Source organism: Lontra canadensis, unplaced genomic scaffold (genome assembly GCF_010015895.1).
Source record: "Lontra canadensis isolate GAN:19392208 unplaced genomic scaffold, GSC_riverotter_1.0 scaffold4, whole genome shotgun sequence".
In the NCBI taxonomy this organism is placed as follows: domain Eukaryota; kingdom Metazoa; phylum Chordata; class Mammalia; order Carnivora; family Mustelidae; genus Lontra; species Lontra canadensis.
Window position 1 is genome coordinate 43,880,927 of NW_022630998.1, and position 16,988 is coordinate 43,897,914.

The following is a 16,988-nucleotide window of genomic DNA, read 5'->3' on the forward strand; positions in this document are numbered from 1 at the left end:
TATTGATACTATGATAAACTAGTTTGTAAATTCCTAATTTAAAAGCAGTAATTTGGGGGACACCTGGGATGGATGGCTCAGTTGGTTAAGCGTCTGCCTTCACCTCAGGTCCTGATCCCAGGGTCCTGGGATTGAGCCAGGTATCGGGCATTGTCAGTCGGCTCTCTGCTCGACAGGGAGCTTACTTCTTCCTCTCCCTCTGCCTGCCACTTTGCCTTCTTGTGCTCTCTCTCTCTGTCAAATAAATGAATAAATAAAAACCTAAACATTTTTTAAATAAAAATAAAACGGTAATTTTGTTCATAAGTGAATGACATTGAATATACTTATTCTTTATATATAAAATTTGTTTTTCCCTCTAAAACTGCCCATTTAATTGTCTGCTTCATGAGTTCTGGAGTAGATTTTTTGGGGGGAAAAGAGGGCTTCAGAAAAGCTTTGATTTATTCTTTTTTCAGGATCTCTACTTCAAAGTGGAATTTTCCTTGCTTGATTACACTTAGGGGAAGGGGTGGACATGAAGGAGGAAAATCAAAGTAAGCTATGCTTTAGAAAGAAAAGAGAAGAAAAAGCACTCACAGGCTGGAAAACAAATTTGCCTCTTTAGTTTTAAACCCTGTGATGAGGTAATTCCTAGTGAATTACTTATTTCTTACAAATACTGCTCTTGTGTTGCTATCTTGATATTTAGGAAAGAACAAATTAAGATGCAGGGTCAATACATGTTTGATGAGTTAGGTAGATTTGTTCATTGTTGGTATTGCTTTTTAGATGTAAAATGTGGAAGGGTTCTGAATAATGGGTTTTAGATTTTATTTTTTTTTAAGTGGCAACTACTAAACTTTAAAATAAATAGTAGGTAAAATAGTATTCATAGTTTCACATTCTGTATTTTGTATTTAAAATTGGGCAGGAATCCAAAAAGACAAAATTTCAAATACATTAGTGTCTTATTTTTTTTTCTTTAATGATTTTCATCTTAGTTTGAATTTGAGATTAATTTTGCTGGAACAACAACAACAACAAAAAAACAAGAAGAAAATATTTACTATTTATATGGGCTATTGCTTTTGATTGCTGTGGATTATCTGCTGAACAGTGTTACCTTAATTTTAGGAAGGGGGCCTTATCTTTTAACATTTGTTTGATTTTAAACCAGCAATATTAAAGTCTTGCCCTAGAAATAAAAATGTCACAGTCTCAGCTGCTGAAAATAGAAACTATACTGAGTTATAGCTTATAAAATCCTCTCCCTTGGGACACGGGATGGCTCATTTGGTTGATCATCGGACTCTTGGTTTCTGCTTAGGTCAAGATCTCAGGGTCCGGAGATGGAGTCCCACCTTGGCCTCTGTGCTCATCTGGGAGTCTTGTTTGAGATTCTCTTCCTCTTCTTCCCTCTCTGTCCTTCCTTCTGCTCACACTCTCTCTCCCTCCCTTTCTCTCTCTCTCTCATAAATAAATGAAAAATCTTTAAACTTCTCTCCCTCTTTTTAAGTACAAGACCCTGAAAGTTGGGTTTAGAATGCTTTCTCTTCGCAGAAAACAGTTTGATTTGTGTTTACCTTGATCTAGTTAGTTGATGATTTGAATTTGGAATATGTATATAGAGATCATATTTATGTATTCTGTTAATAAAGAATGTTTTTTCAAATTCAGTTATTTTCCAATAGAGAGGCTTGGAACCTTTTGATTTTGTGTATGTGCATGCACACACACACAAGAAATTTATTTATTTATTTATTTATTTATTTATTAAATTTATTTGACAGAGAGCACAAGTAGGCAGAAAGGCAGGCAGAGAGAGGAAGGGAAGCAAGCAGGCTCCCTGCTGAGCAGAGAGCCCAATGCGGGGCTCGATCTCAGGACCCCGGGATCATGACCTGAGCCGAAGGCAGAGGCTTTAACCCACTGAGCCACCCAGGTGCCCCATTTATTTATTTTTTTTAAGATTATTTATTTGAGAGAGAGATAAAGCAGAGTGAGTGAGAACAGGAGTGGGGGTTGGTGGAGAGGCAGAAGAAGAAGCAGGCTCCCTGCTGAGCAGGGATTCTGATGTGGGGCTCAATTCCAGGATCCCAGGATCCCAGGATCTCCACCCAGTTCAAAGGCAGACATTCAACCAACTGAGCCACCCAAGTGCCCCCATAGAAGAAATTTTTTAAAGAAATTTATAGTCTTATAAACTAATCCATAGGGAACTGTCACTTATATATTTCTGTAATAGTTTGTTGTTTTTGTGTGCCAGGAGGACATTACTTTGGGAAGAAACAAGAACAATCAAGAGGCTTTTAAAAAAGTAGAAATTTTTATGCATCTTACAGTGATGCTGTTTATTTCATTTTTATAGTAGCTTTTTAAGGTAGATTTTTCCATTCATTTGAGTGAAGTATGATTTATAAATACAAACTCATTATATTTTTTGTGTTGGTGCTGCAGCTAATCTTGCAGCCTACTGTGTATTTCTCACAATTTGCTCTGATTTCTCAGAAATCATTGTAAAATACTTTCATTGTTTTGTAGAATTGACTAATCATTGCTTTTATGAAAGCAACCTGTAATTATCATATCATCTTTTTTATAGTTTTTATTTTCTTCTTCTCTTCATTTATACATGCTCACATAATTGTAAGCTGCCACTGATCATTTTTGGAAAGATAACCAGAAAGCAAGTGATTCATAGCTCTCCTTTAAGGAACATACTCAAGTTATATAGAAGTTTCTAAAAAATATATAATAAATTTAGGCACTGCTGTCCATGCCAATATTGAGGAGTGAAATATAAAAATTTATATCTTGTGACATTCACTTTGACAGTCATCATTGCATTCACAATTGTAATATCAAGTTTTATTAGTGCTTACAAGTGTGTATATTGATAACAATTTGCATCTGACCAAAGGATTGCCTTTACAAAATTATCTTTGAAATCCAATGATGACAAGTGAACTAAATATTTTTCTTTTCCAGTATGTTGGAATTACCTCCAAATAATTTAGAGAGATGTGTAGGGAGTAAAAAGTGAAAAGTTACTGTTGGGATATTCATTACAATTATAACTAAAGATAATATGGTCTAATTATATTGCTAAAGTCTTCAATGTTTCCTACAATGTTTCCTTCAATATTTCTTTAACAAGTGACTCTGACATGAGAACATAAATTTATGTAAGATTTTAATTTTAGCAGATTTTACATTTTTATTTTTATCTTTTATATTCATTTTTTTGTTTCAAGTTTTTATCTAAATTCTAGGTAGTTAACATATAGGGTAATCTTGGTTTCAGGAGTAGAATTTAGTGATTCATCACTTATACCCAACACCCAGTGCTCATCATAACAACTGCCTGCCTTATTACCCATCCCACATTTAGCTCTTCCCCTATCCACCTACTTCCATCAATCCTTAGTTTGTTCTTATAGTTAAGGGTCTTTTATGATTTGCTTCCCTCTCTTTTTGCTCTTTCCCTGTGTTCATCTGTTTTGTTTTTTAAATGCCACATGAGTAAACTCATATGGTATTTGTCTTTCTGTGACCACTTACTTCACTTAGCATAACGAATGCTAGCTCCATTCTTGTTACAAATGGTAAGATTTCATTCTTTTTATTGGCTGAGTAAGATTCCAGTGTGTGTGTGTGTGTGTGTGTGTGTGTGTGTGTATCACATCTTCTTTTTCCATTCCTTAGTCGATGGACATTTGGACTCTTTTCATAATTTGGCTATTGCTGATAATGCTGTTATAAATATCAGGGTTCGTGTGCCCCTTCGAATCAGAATTTTTGTATCCTTTGGGTAAATACCTAGTAGTGCAATTGCTGAGTTGTGGGTAGTATATTTTTAACTTCTTGAAGAATCTCCATACTGTTTGTATGCGGTTTGTATTCCAGTTTGTATTCCCACCAACAGTGTAAGAGGCTTCCCCTTTCTCCACATCCCCCTTAACATCTGTTGTTTTCTGAGTTGTTAATCTTAGCCATTCTGCCGAGTGTGAAGTGGTATCTCATTGTGGTTTCCCTGATGCCGAGTGATATTGAGCATATTTTCATGTATCTGTTACCCAGCAAAATCACATTTAAAAAACAGAAGATTTTCTAATAAAGAATTAATAGAATAAAATGTAATAAATAATTTTGCATCTTAAGGTTTTGGTGAAACTTCAAAAATTATTGAGGAAAAGGGCTAAGAAAATAAGGTGTCAGATTTGGAGGCTAAGAAAGACAAAGAACACTTGAGATAGAAATAAGGAGAAAGGGGGTTCTGGGGCAGTTTTATACCAAGAGTTCCTGTAAGTATCACCTTATGAAAGTTTAAAGTTTGTGGGGTAATGAGGAATGCATTGAGGGAGGCAAAGTAGAGACCCTGTATAAAAATTTTTGTTAAAGAATTTTGTGTAATTAATGTGTAAGAATTTATAAGAGAAGTGGTGTGGCTAACTCAGGTGAATGGGATCTGGGTGGTGGTATTATGGTAGGGGGACCAGAAAAGATGTGATTACTTTGGGAAAAAAAATTGGTAATGAAAAAAATTGGTCATGAATTTCTAAAACACTTTTTCATTTTATATAAAATAAACTGGTGACCATTGTCCAATATGTGATATTAAAATACAAAAGAAAGACTTCCCAGATTTAATACTAGGTATTTCTTTCATTTTTAAGTGATCTCTACACCTAATGTGGGGCCCAAACTCATGACCTCAAGATGACGGGTGGGATGCTGTACTGACTGAGCCAATCAGGCACCCCAGCACTGGATATTTCTTAATCATCATCAGCAGCAATAACAGATATCTTTTGAGTTGCTTATTTTAACTTTGGCTCAAACATTCTTTGTAGATTGGTTTAAGAGAAAAAAAACATCAAATGAGGTTATCAAAGATTTAAATCTAAAATGCCAAACTGAAGTTGGGTGGCTGGGTGACACAGTTGGTTAAGCATCCAACTCTTGATCTCAGCTCAGGTCTTGATCTCAGGATCAGGAGTTCAAGCCCCACATTGGGCTCTATGCTGGGCATAGAACCTATTTTTTAAAAAAATTAAAATATTAGGGACGCCTGGGTGGCTCAGTGGGTTAAGCCTCTGCCTTCGGCTCAGGTCATGATCTTAGGGTCCTGGGGTCGAGCCCCGCATCGGGCTCTCTGCTCAGCAGGGAGCCTGCTTCCTCCTCTTTCTCTCTGCCTGGTTGTGATCTCTCTCTGTCAAATGAATAAGTAAAATCTTAAAAAAAAATTAATTAAAATATTAAATTCCAAATTGCATGTATAAAAATGGAATAGGGTAATTATTTTAATATTAAATAAGAATTACCATGTACTACACTATCGTTGGATTTTATGCAAATTTTACTTAATTAATTAATGAAGATTGGAGAACCTACAGAGAATTGTATTTTTAGTCTATTAGGTCACCCAGTTTGTTTGATTCTTACTTACTTACCTATCCCCCAACATATGAGAGTTCCAATTTCTCTACATTTTTAACAACACCTGTCATTTTCTGTCATTTTGATTATATCCATTCAAGTGGGTATGGAGTGGTATCTCACTGTAGTGTGATTTTCTTCTCACTAATGACTAATAATGTTGACCGTCTTTCATATGTTTATTGGCCATTTGTATATCTTCTCTGGAGAAATGGCTATTCAGTCTTTTACCTAATTCTGTATTGAACTTGAGTCTAAACTTTGACTATTGTTTAAAAAGCAAAAAGAATGCTACTAAATGAGCCTGGGTGGCTCAGTGGGTTAAGCCGCTGCCTTCGGCTCAGGTCATGATCTCAGGGTCCTGGCATTGAGCCCCTCATTGGACTCTCTGCTCAGCAGGGATCCTGTTTCCCCCTCTCTCTCTACCTGTTGCTCTGCCTAGTTGTAATCTCTCTCTCTCTGTCAAATAAATAAATAAAATATTCAAAAAAAAGAGAATGCTACTAAAGATAGTAATAGTAAGGAAGTGTAATTATAGGGAGAAAAAAGTCAGAGGGATATTATAATTAAAAAGAAAAAAAAACACAAAAAACCCAGGGCACCTCAGCGGCTCAGTCGGTTAAGCATCTGCCTTTGGCTCAGGTCATGATTCTGGAGTCCTGGGATTGAGTCCAGTCTCCCTACTCAGTGGGGAGTCTGCTTCTCCCTCTATCCCTCCTCCTACTTGTGCTCCCTCTCTTGCAAATAAATATAATCTTCAAAAAAAGAAAACCTATGTCCCCATAAATATTTGTACACTAATATTAACAACACTATTATTTATAATAGCTAGAAAGGAGAAACAACCCAAAAGTCCACTGTGATGAATGGAAACTAAAATGTGATATATCCATTCACTGTAATAATATTCTGTCCAAAAAAGAATGAAGTACTGATTTATGCTATAGTATGGACGTATATGAAAACATTATGCTGAGTGAAAAAAGCCAAACACAAAAGTCTATCTATATACTATATGGTTCCATTTGTATGAAATGTCTAGAATAAGCAAAACCATAGAAACAAAATGTAGGTTAGTGGTTGCCTATGGCTGGGAACAAATAGGGAGTGACCGCTGATGTTTACAGGTTTCTTTCTGAGATGATGAAAGTATTCTGTAATTACATGGTGGTGATTGTTGCAACACTTTGAAAATATACTAAAACAATTGAATTGTACTCTTCTAAAAGGTGAATTTTATGGTATATTAGTGTTTTCAATGGTTTTATTGTTCTTTTTTTAAAATAAGAAGTTACCTTTGAAGGCAACATAAAGTATTAGGTTTCATGGGGGTTAATGTTAGAAGGTAAACTAGAATCAGATGGTTAAGTTTTTTACTGTTGATTTGTAGTAGTTCTTTATATATTCTGTATACAAGACTTCTATCAAATACATGAATTGCAGATATTTTTTACCCATTCTTTCGACTTTCACATTCTTGGTAGTGTTTTTTGAAGCCCCAAAGTTTGAAAATTTAATGAATTCCAATTTTTTTTTTGTCACTTGTGCTTTTAGTTTCATATTTAAGAATCCGTTGTTTAATATAAGATCACAGATATGATATTCCCATGTTTCCTTCTAAAATTTTTATAGCTTTAGTTCTTACATTTAGGCCGTTAATCTGTTTTGGGTTAATTTTCGTATATGATGGAAGGTAAGGGCAAAGGATACTTTTTTTTTCTTTTTTAAAAAGATTTTAAGTAATCTCTTCACCAACATGGGGCCTAAACTCACAACCCCAGGATCAAGGGTAATGCAGTCTACCAACTGAGCCAACCAGGCACCCCACAAAGAATGCTTCTTGGCCTTCCTGTCTACAAAATGCATTTTTACAGTTTATGCCTTTAATTGAAAGTGTTCCTGGGCCCCTGCGTGGTTCAGTTAATTAAGCATCTGGCTTTTGATTTCTGCTTAGGTCCTGATCTTGGGGTTGTAGGATTGAGCCCCGCTTCAGGCTCCATGCTCATCAGGAGTTTGCTTGGGGTTTTCTCCTTCACCCTCTGCCCCAACTCCCACTCTCTCTCTCCCAAATAAATAATTAAGTCTTTAAAAAAAAAAAAAGAGGGGAAGGCTTCCTGCACTTGGGCTAGTCTTTCCTTATTCTGAATCATCCCCAAATTCTATCTGTCCTTTATTGTCTAGCTCAAATACCCGGAAATCCTTTTAGAATTTCTCTTTTTTACCCCCTCTCCCCAAGAAACCAGAAATGTTCTTATCTTTCATATGGCTTTTTCTATATCCTTCTTACAGCACCTTTGTCACTTTTACATCTAGTATAGCTATACATGTAAATGTATTAGCCTTCCCTCCCTAAGGGCAAGTTCATAGTTTAATTTGTTTTCCATGGTATAGCATTAAATATTTACCTATTGATTGAATTATGATAATAGGGTCCTGGTATAGTGGAGGCAAAATGAAATTACAATTATTTAGAGAAGTAATATGATTAACCTAAAATACCAGTAGAACATCTCTCTTCAGTGACTACTGAACTTGTAGAATGTGTATTTTTATTGGTCCTTTATTAATTGTATTATTGAAATGTTTAAGGAAAGGATATATTTTATTTAATATTTAATATTAAAATGACTGTTACTCTATGTCATCAAGTTACAAATGTAATTTTTTGTGGGATTAGAAATGGAAGACATTAGATGAAAACATTCTTGGAGGATAGAGAAGAAAACTGCATTATAAAATTTACCTGGCCGGGACTCCTGGGTGGCTCAGTGGGTTAAGCCGCTGCCTTCGACTCAGGTCATGATCCCAGGGTCCTGGGATTGAGTCCCGCATCGGGCTCCTTGCTCAGCAGGGAGCCTGCTTCTCTCTCTCTGCCTCTGCCTGCCTCTCTCCCTGCTTGTGTGCTGTCTCTCTCTCTCTTCCTCTCTGACAAATAAATAAATAAATAAATAAATAAAATCTTAAAAAAATAAAATAAAATAAAATTTACCTGGCCAATTAGGAATGATTAATAAAATTGTTTACATTTTAAGTTTTATTTTAAGTAGTAATCTTCTTTTTACAAATGGATGTTTATAGATAATAGTGAAAAAAATTTACTTAAAAAAAATCCCTATAATGCTTATCAGAAATGTTTCTGGAAAACCTGAGTAATATAGTGCCCTACTGAAGAAAATTGCCTGGGAAAACTGTGACTGACAGTTTATGTTAAGGTTTGCCATCTTGCGCAGGTATCATGCCTAGTTTTTATTTATATACTTTCTTGAAAGTGGAAAGAGACCCAGAAAAATATAGGCTTACCACAGATTTCCTTTAGAGAAAGCATTGTTGTGTGAGAGGATGTCACACTGAGCCTGCCTATAATAGCAGCCAGTGATTCTTTAAGAAGATAATGGAGGCCTGTTGCTAGGTCTTAAAGGTCATTTTGAGAGGCTACAAATTGAACAAAAAGTCAAGTTCTTTCTTTGTTGTTACAGAAAAGTAAAGACAGTTCCATGAACTTTGATATTTGATATATAGGTTAGGGTCATTTATTAGCAAACTACTAAGTAATTTGTAAAGGTTTGCTAAAACTAGTTGCTCATAAAGTTAAGCAGTGCCATAGAGAATATGGAGATACACATGATTTGGGACTTGTAAATTAATATCAAATATTTTCAGCTGCAAACAGTTGTGTTTTTAGAAAAACACAGGGGTTATTTTGAATTAATATGGTCTTCAGTGACTTCAGTTGTTTTCTAATCATATTTAGTTTCATTTATCTTGTTACTCAGTATCAAGTATGTATTTTTCATTGGCAATCTTTTCTGTTTTTTTTTTTTTGACGTACAATGCCCCAATAACTGAACTATCATGTATTGTATTTCTAACATGAATATATGTCTATTAATGTATAACATGTATATAGCTTATAACTTACTCTCAAGGTAAGAATAATAAGATTACTGTCTTAAAAATATTTTTAGGCCATTGTTTTATGATATAAAATCATGTGTATATGGTCCAGTAGTGTGTGTGGGGAGGGTGGGGGTGGGTATGCTTACACAAAAAGTACTTATACATATGTGATTTTACAATCCTAATCCACTCTTCCAGTGACTGATTTTGTAATATTAATTCATTCTTCCAGGTAATAACTTTATAAATAAGTAAGTCTCTACATTAGTGTTTGTCATTCTACTATTACAGTTTGATTTCTTGGCTCTTAAAGGTTTTTAGCATTTGATATTTCTGTTTTCACTTTTTAAAAATATACATTCTTACAGAATATGTCATATTTTAAATTATTTATTACATTAGAGCTCTTACTTTTATCACTATTTCAATCATGTGTCCTTGGGTAAATTATTTTACTTATTTGTGCTTTACTTTCCTCACCTATAAAATGGGGATTATAATTATGACCTACCTCAAAGAACGTCAAGATTATATAATTTTAAAAAATATTTTATATATTTATTTGAGAGAGAGAGAGAGAGAGCATGAGTGGGGGTGTAGAGGCAGAGGGAGAAGGAGAAGCAGACTCCACACCGTGCAGGGAGCCAGACATAGGACTCCATCCCAGGATCCCCAAGATCATGACCTGAGCAGAAGGCATATGCTTAACTGACTGAGCCACTTAGTTGCCCCAAGATGACATAATTCTTATAAATATCTTAGAACAGTGCCTGGGATTAATTAACACTCAATAAATGATAGCTATTGAGTGCCTGAGTGGCTCAGTTGGTTAAGTGGCTGCCTTCAGCTCAGGTCATGATTCCAAGGTGCGGGGATCAGCCCTGCATTGGGCTTCCTGCTCAGCAGACAGTCTGCTTCTCTCTCGACCTCTGCCTGCCGCTCTGCTTGCTTGTGCTCTCTAACTCTCTGTTAAATAAATAAATAAAATCTTAAAAAAAAATGATAGCTATTATTAATGTTTAGCACCCTAGTGGAGTCAATTGATTTGGTGTGAGATTTATGATTGGAATACATAGTAGGGCATCTCTAATTCCCATGGTAAAGTGATCTACATGTTAATTTGTAGGGGAAGTTTAGCTTGTGACAATCTTCCACAAATAATTTCTCTTGAGACTTCTTTATAACCATTGCTCTATAATATAGCCATATTTATTTTAATATAAATGATTTCAGCTACCATTTAATTTGTTTTTCTTGTTCTCCTTCCCCAATATACCCTTATTTTTTAATAAAATTAAAGCAGCAAAAGGACGCACCACATTTATCTTGTGGTTTTGCCTACCTTATGGCAACCTGCCAAGCTCATTTAGTTACTCATACTTCAATTTGAGATAACCAAAAGACATGGAAGGACTGGCAACCAGATAGACTGTGTGGGAGGTGGGAGATGGCTGGAACAGGAAGAAAATGCTGATAAGTGAGAATAGAATGCTATGAGATTAGGCTTATTTATGAAAATTTGGATTTTATTTATTATTTATTTATTTTCAAAGATTTTATTTATTTATCTGAGAGAAAGAGGCAGAGAGAGAGCACAAGCAGGAGAAGCTGCAGAGGGAGAAGAGAGAACGAGGCTCTCTACTGAGCAGAGAGCCCGATGCAGAGCTCAAATCCAGGACACCAGGATCATGACCTGAGCTGCAGGCAGATGCTTAACTGACTGAGCCACCCAGGCACCCCAAAAATCTGGATTTTAAACATTGTTTTCTGTATAAATTGTCTTAGTCTTTTTAGGCTACAGTGACAAAATACCACAGACTGGTAGGACTAAACAACAGGAATTTATCACAGGAGGCAAGGAACTTCAATACTAAGATGCTGGACAATTCTGTTCCTTGAAGAAAGCTCTTGTCCTGGTTTACAGACGGTTGCCTTTTTGCTCTACAAGGCAGAGCAAAAGTGTACATCGGTCTTTTTCTTTTAAGGACACTAATCCCATCATGGAGACCATCCTTAGGACATTATCGAAATCTGATTACCTCCCCAACATCATCACATTAGGGATTAGTTCTTCAACATGGGAGTTTTTTCCAAAGGGCAGGGGAGAGGGTGCAATCATTCAGTGTACAATGTGAGAAAAAGCTAACAACTATTATTTGCTATAACTTGTAGTCATTATTTATTCACTTTAAGGAATTATGAGTAGCTCAATATAAACTAAATGGAATGTGATTGAATTTGTATGTAATAATAATTTATATAAGAATGCATATTATCGGGGCACCCAGGTGTTTCTGTTGGTTAAGCATCTGTCTTTGGCTCAGGTCATGATCTCAGAGTCCTGAGATTGAGTCACACATCAGGCTCCCTGCTCAGCAGGGAGTCTGCTTCTCCCTCTCCTGCTGTCCTTCGCCACCCCTCATGCCCCTTTCTCTCTTTCACAAATAAATAAATAAAATCTTTAAAAAAAAAAAGAAAAGAAAACATGTTACTTTTCATGCTACACAGACAATTTGCGTAGTTGGTTACCTACAATGTCTGGGACTTGAGCACTGTGAAATGGACAAGTTCATCATTGGGACTCCCAACATCTCTTTTTGGTGCCCTTCCTCACTCTTTCCTTGCTTCCAATATTGCCTTTCTTTTTTTGTTCCAAGCATAAGTGTCTTTTTAGGAAAACATATAATAAATTCGTCAGATGGAGTTGTAATTAGCTTTCTGAAATCAAATATACTAAGTTTTCTTTTTCTTGAGTATGTGATTATCATGGAGCTCAAAGCATTTAAGTAACTTACACTGCTTCTGGTGACAAAATAAGTGAAACATATTTTCTTAATTCATTAATGGATAAATGATATCAATACTATAATGTAAAAGATTATTAAAAATTTTTAGGATTTGGTATATCACATCTGGATATAATAAAAAACTTGGGTGAAGATTCCTTTTTTAAAAAATATTTTATTTTTTTATTTGAGAGAGAGTGCCTAAAAGTGAGAGAGAGAATGGGGGGAGGGGCAGAAGGAGAGCGAGGAAGAGAATCTCAAGCAGACTCCCCATCGAGTAGGGCACCCCTCATTGGGCTGTATTGCACGACCGTGATATCACGACCTGAACCAAAATCAAGACTTGGGTGCTTAACCACTGAGCCACCCAGGCACCTCTTGGGTGAAGATTTTTAAAAAGTGATTTTAATTTGGGCAAATGTGTATTAATTATTAATTTATTTTTATCGAGCACTTATATACTATGCATTCTAAGTGCTACAGTTCCTCAGTAAACAAATAAAATTCCTGCTGTCTTTTGAAGAGGTTACATTTTAGTAGGGGACACAGATAAAAAGTAAGATAATTGAATATGGAGTAAGTTAGCTAGTGATAAGTGCATGAACATATTAGAGTCTAGAGAGTTATAGTATGTGTTTATATATGTGTGTTAATTGCTATTTTACATAAGGTGGTCAGGAGGTTTTTCATAAGGTGACTTTTTTTTTTTAAGATCTTATTTATTTATTTATTTGAGAGAGAGAAAGTGAGTGAGAGAACATGAGCAAGGGGAGAGGGAGAGGGAGAGGCAGACCCTGCACTGAGCAGGGAGCTGAAGTGGAGCTCGATCCCAGGACCCCAGGATCACAGCCTGAGCTGAAGGCAGATGCTTAACCAACTGAGCCACCCAGGCACCCCATAAGGTGACATTTAATTTTAGGGACTAAACTGAAGTGAATGGAGTGAGGCAGGTAGATACTGGGAGAAGGTCATTTTGGTCAAAGGAAACAGGATGAATAAAGGCCTTGAGGCAGAAGCAAGATAACATATGCAAAGAAAAACCAAAGGGCCAGTTCAGAAGTTGCTGAGTAGATAGTTGGGAGAGAAGGAGAACATAAGATCAGACAATTTCAAGGACCAGATTATTGATGACCTTAGAGACCATAGTAAAGACAATATTGTATTCTGAGAAAGAAAAGCATTACAAGATTATTTTGGTTTCTACATATATAATGAGTGGTAGAAAAGAAAGAGTGAAAGCAGAGTTACCAGATGCCCTTCAACGAACGAATGGGTAAGGAAGATGTGGTCCATATACACTATGGAGTATTATGCCTCCATCAGAAAGGATGAATACCCAGCTTTTGTATCAACATGGATGGGACTGGAAGAGATTATGCTGAGTGAAATAAGTCAAGCAGAGAGAGTTAATTATCCTATGGTTTCACTTATTTGTGGAGCATAACAATAACATGGAGGACATTGGGAGATGGAGAGGAGAAGGGAGTTGAGGGAAATTGGAAGGGGAGGTGAACCATGAGAGACTATGGACTCTGAAAAACAATCTGAGGGTTTTGAAGGGGCAGGGGGGTGGGAGGTTGGGGGAGCCAGATGGTGGATATTATGGAGGGCACGTATTGCATGGAGCACTGGGTGTGGTGCATAAACAATGAATTCTGTTACGCTGAAAAGAAATTAAAAAAAAAAAAAGTTATACAGCATTTCCAGTCAGACATGATGGCAGCTTAGAGCTGTGCTATGGCAATGGAGTCACATTATAAATATATACTTAGAAGGCAGAGTCAACAGATTTTTACCAATGTACTGGAAGGGGGTATAAGAGAAGGAGGCCAATAAATGAAAACTCCACAAAATTTTAGGCTGACTAACCAGTTGAATGGAGTTGCTTTTTACAGGAAAAGAGCAAGCATGCTAGAGGAATAGGTTTGTTAAGATCAAGAGTTCTTAGTCTTGTAAATTGTAACTTGCTTAATAGACAACCAAGAGGCAAAGTGAAGTAGAAAACTGGATACACGTGTCTGGCTTTCAGTAGGGAGGATAGCACTGTAGTAAAAAAAAAACATCAGTTTTGGGGTGCCTGGGTGGCTCAGTGGGTTAAAGCCTCTGCCTTCGGCTCAGGTTGTGATCCCAGGGTCCTGGGATCGAGCCCCGCATCGGGCTCTCTGCTCAGCAGGGAGCCTGCTTCCTCCTCTCTCTCTGCCTGCTTCTCTGTGATCTCTGTCTGTCAAATAAATAAATAAAATCTTAAAAAAAAAACAACCAATAAAACATCAGTTTATAGATTGTGTTGAAAGCCATTGATATGGATTAATCTGTCCAGAAAGTAAGTGCATGTAGATAAAAGAAGTGGTCCAAAGATTGAGTGTAGATTACTTTAATATTTAGAGATCAAGAAACAGAGAAAAATCAAGAAAGGAGACTGAGAAAAAGCAACCATTAAGATAGGAGAACCAAGAGACCATGATGTTCAGGAAGACAAGTGAAGAAAGTGTTTCAATGAGGAAAGCATTGTCACCTGCATCAGGTGCTCCTGATAGATTAAAATGAGGCTACTGGCAATCTTGAAAAGAGTGGTTTCAAGGAAGGATGTGATGAAAGCCTTGTTGAAATGAGTTTACGAAAAAAAGAATGAAAAGAGAAGAAATGGAGACGGTGGATATACAGAAGTTTTTCTAGTGAGTTTTGCTATAATCAGATGAGAGAAATCAGGCATTAGCTGGAAGGGTCATGGAGACCATGGAGGCTTCGTTTTTTAGCTTGTTTTGCTTTCTAGAATGGAGAAATATTACATGTGTGTGCATATGTATACAATGTATGATAGTGAGAATAATAAAAGGTAAAAATTGCAATATAATGCCTTTGAGAAGACTTCAAGAGATGGGATCCAAAACTCAATATGAGGCAGTCCTTGGATAAGAAGAATCCTGGAGAATTTACTCATCATAACAGGAGGGAAGGGAGAATATATGCATCAGAATACAGTTCGTCATATTTGGTGCAGGTACATCTGGAAGTTTTCTTCTGGTTGCACAATGTTTTGCTGTGAAATCTCTAATTATTTAAGAGAAGAGTGGAGAATTAGAAGGGGTGGAGGGGTGATGTTGGTAGCATGGATGAGGTAGGTGAGGAGAGGAGGGACCAAGGCAGAAACTGGGTGGCCATAAGTAGGAAATGTCTGTTCTAATCAGATAGTATAGTTTTCTTTTTTTCTTATCTCATGATCAACCAAGACATTTTAAGCCCTATAAGTTTTGTCATAATGTTTCTTTATCTGAACTTAAATGTTTTACTTAAAGACTGTTATCTCATTCCAGTTCTTGGCAAGAATTATTAAATAGGCTGTTTATATGTGTAAAAACAGGGTAATAGAAACTAGAGATGACATCATCTGGACCTTTTAATCATTTTTCAAAAAAGGGCGGGAAGGGCAAAGTGTTTTTAAAGTTCTAGTTTGCTTTCTTGAGATAACTAATTTACCTTACTATTTTTTGTCTCTATTCATTTTCTAGAGGGAAATAATCAGCGTAAATTCTCTTGACATATTACCTCAATTGTTTTTTTTTTCTTAAGCACTGAAGCGCCATTCTAGTGATTAAGGAAGTGCATTGTAGCGTATGGTGGGCTAATGTGACAAGTATGTGGCTTGAAGCCAGTAAAATACAGCTATGTTCCCAACCATACTTAGTTGTTTTCAGCTATACAGTTATAATTATTGTGCCTGGGATACTATTAAGATTGTATCTATTGAAATACTTCAAGGTATTTTGTTATTAGAATGTAAGTTGTGTGGGGATTTTTTGTACCATCAGTTTGGAAGAATTTTTGGTGTATCTTTTCAATGTTTCAAAAGGGACTAGGGATTTACAGTAGAACTACAGAAGCTTTAAAATATTAACAGCCCATTAAGTACAGGATATGGTTCATGAGATTTAATGGGAAGTTGTTAAAAGGAGATGGAACTATTCCAATGATTGGGGAGGGATGGTTAGTGGCAAAAAACAGGGCAAAGAATTTAAAAAGCTTGCTTTCCTATAAATATTCAGTGTTTGGGTACACTGCACAATAATAATATCAATAACAAATCTCTTCTATTCTGATAGGCAAGCAGTATTGGGAGCTCAATCAGAATTCCATTTGGTGCATATGTTAACTTTCCTCTTCAGAGGATATCCAGCAATGTTGTGTTAAAAAAATTTCCTGTGGATTTGAGATGCTTGGCATTCATTAAATCAAAACTTTGGACTTTGAAATAACACCTACTTTGTTTAACATTAAAAAAATTACAGGGCTTCTGAGACTAGTCCTGGGAATAGCCTTTAGTTATTACCTGGAGAATAATAAAAATGAAAGTTTTTTAGAGGAGGGTATTTTAAAAGCAAAAGAGTGTAACACTTTAAGAGCATAGTATTTAATATACACCTGAGTCTTCGTTCCTTGAAGCATGACACACTTAATAGCACACATCACATGGTCAGTGACAATTAGAGTCTAATGTATCATGTGTATTTCATGCACATACTTAGATCTTGGCTCCCAGATCAGGGTAGTAAGCCTAGTCTTCTGCTTGCCTGGATTAAATGCCTTTTCCCCCCAGCTTTTCAATTCTGTGCAATTTGTGCAATTTTTCTGAGTTTCAATTTTCTTTCTGTGAGGCTCTGCTATGTCATATTATTTATAAGATCAAATGATATCATGTACATGAAGCACTTCATAAATTATTAAGTGATATACTTAGTAGATATAATCTTATTGGATATAATCTTATTGGAGCAGTAAATCAGAAGCGAGGAATCTGGAACTTTGTAGATAGGCCCAATTATTAGAATCGTAGCTCTGATAATACTGCTACTAACTCATTTCAGCAGATTAGCTTTACCACATGTG

The 16,988-nt window shown here is 36.0% G+C and overlaps 1 protein-coding gene across 5 annotated transcripts in view; it reads left to right on the plus strand.

Annotated features, from left to right (window-relative positions):
* ADAMTS6 (ADAM metallopeptidase with thrombospondin type 1 motif 6) overlaps positions 1–16,988 on the plus strand; it is a 289,783-nt gene that overhangs the window by 52,909 nt on the left and 219,886 nt on the right. The window lies entirely within an intron of this gene.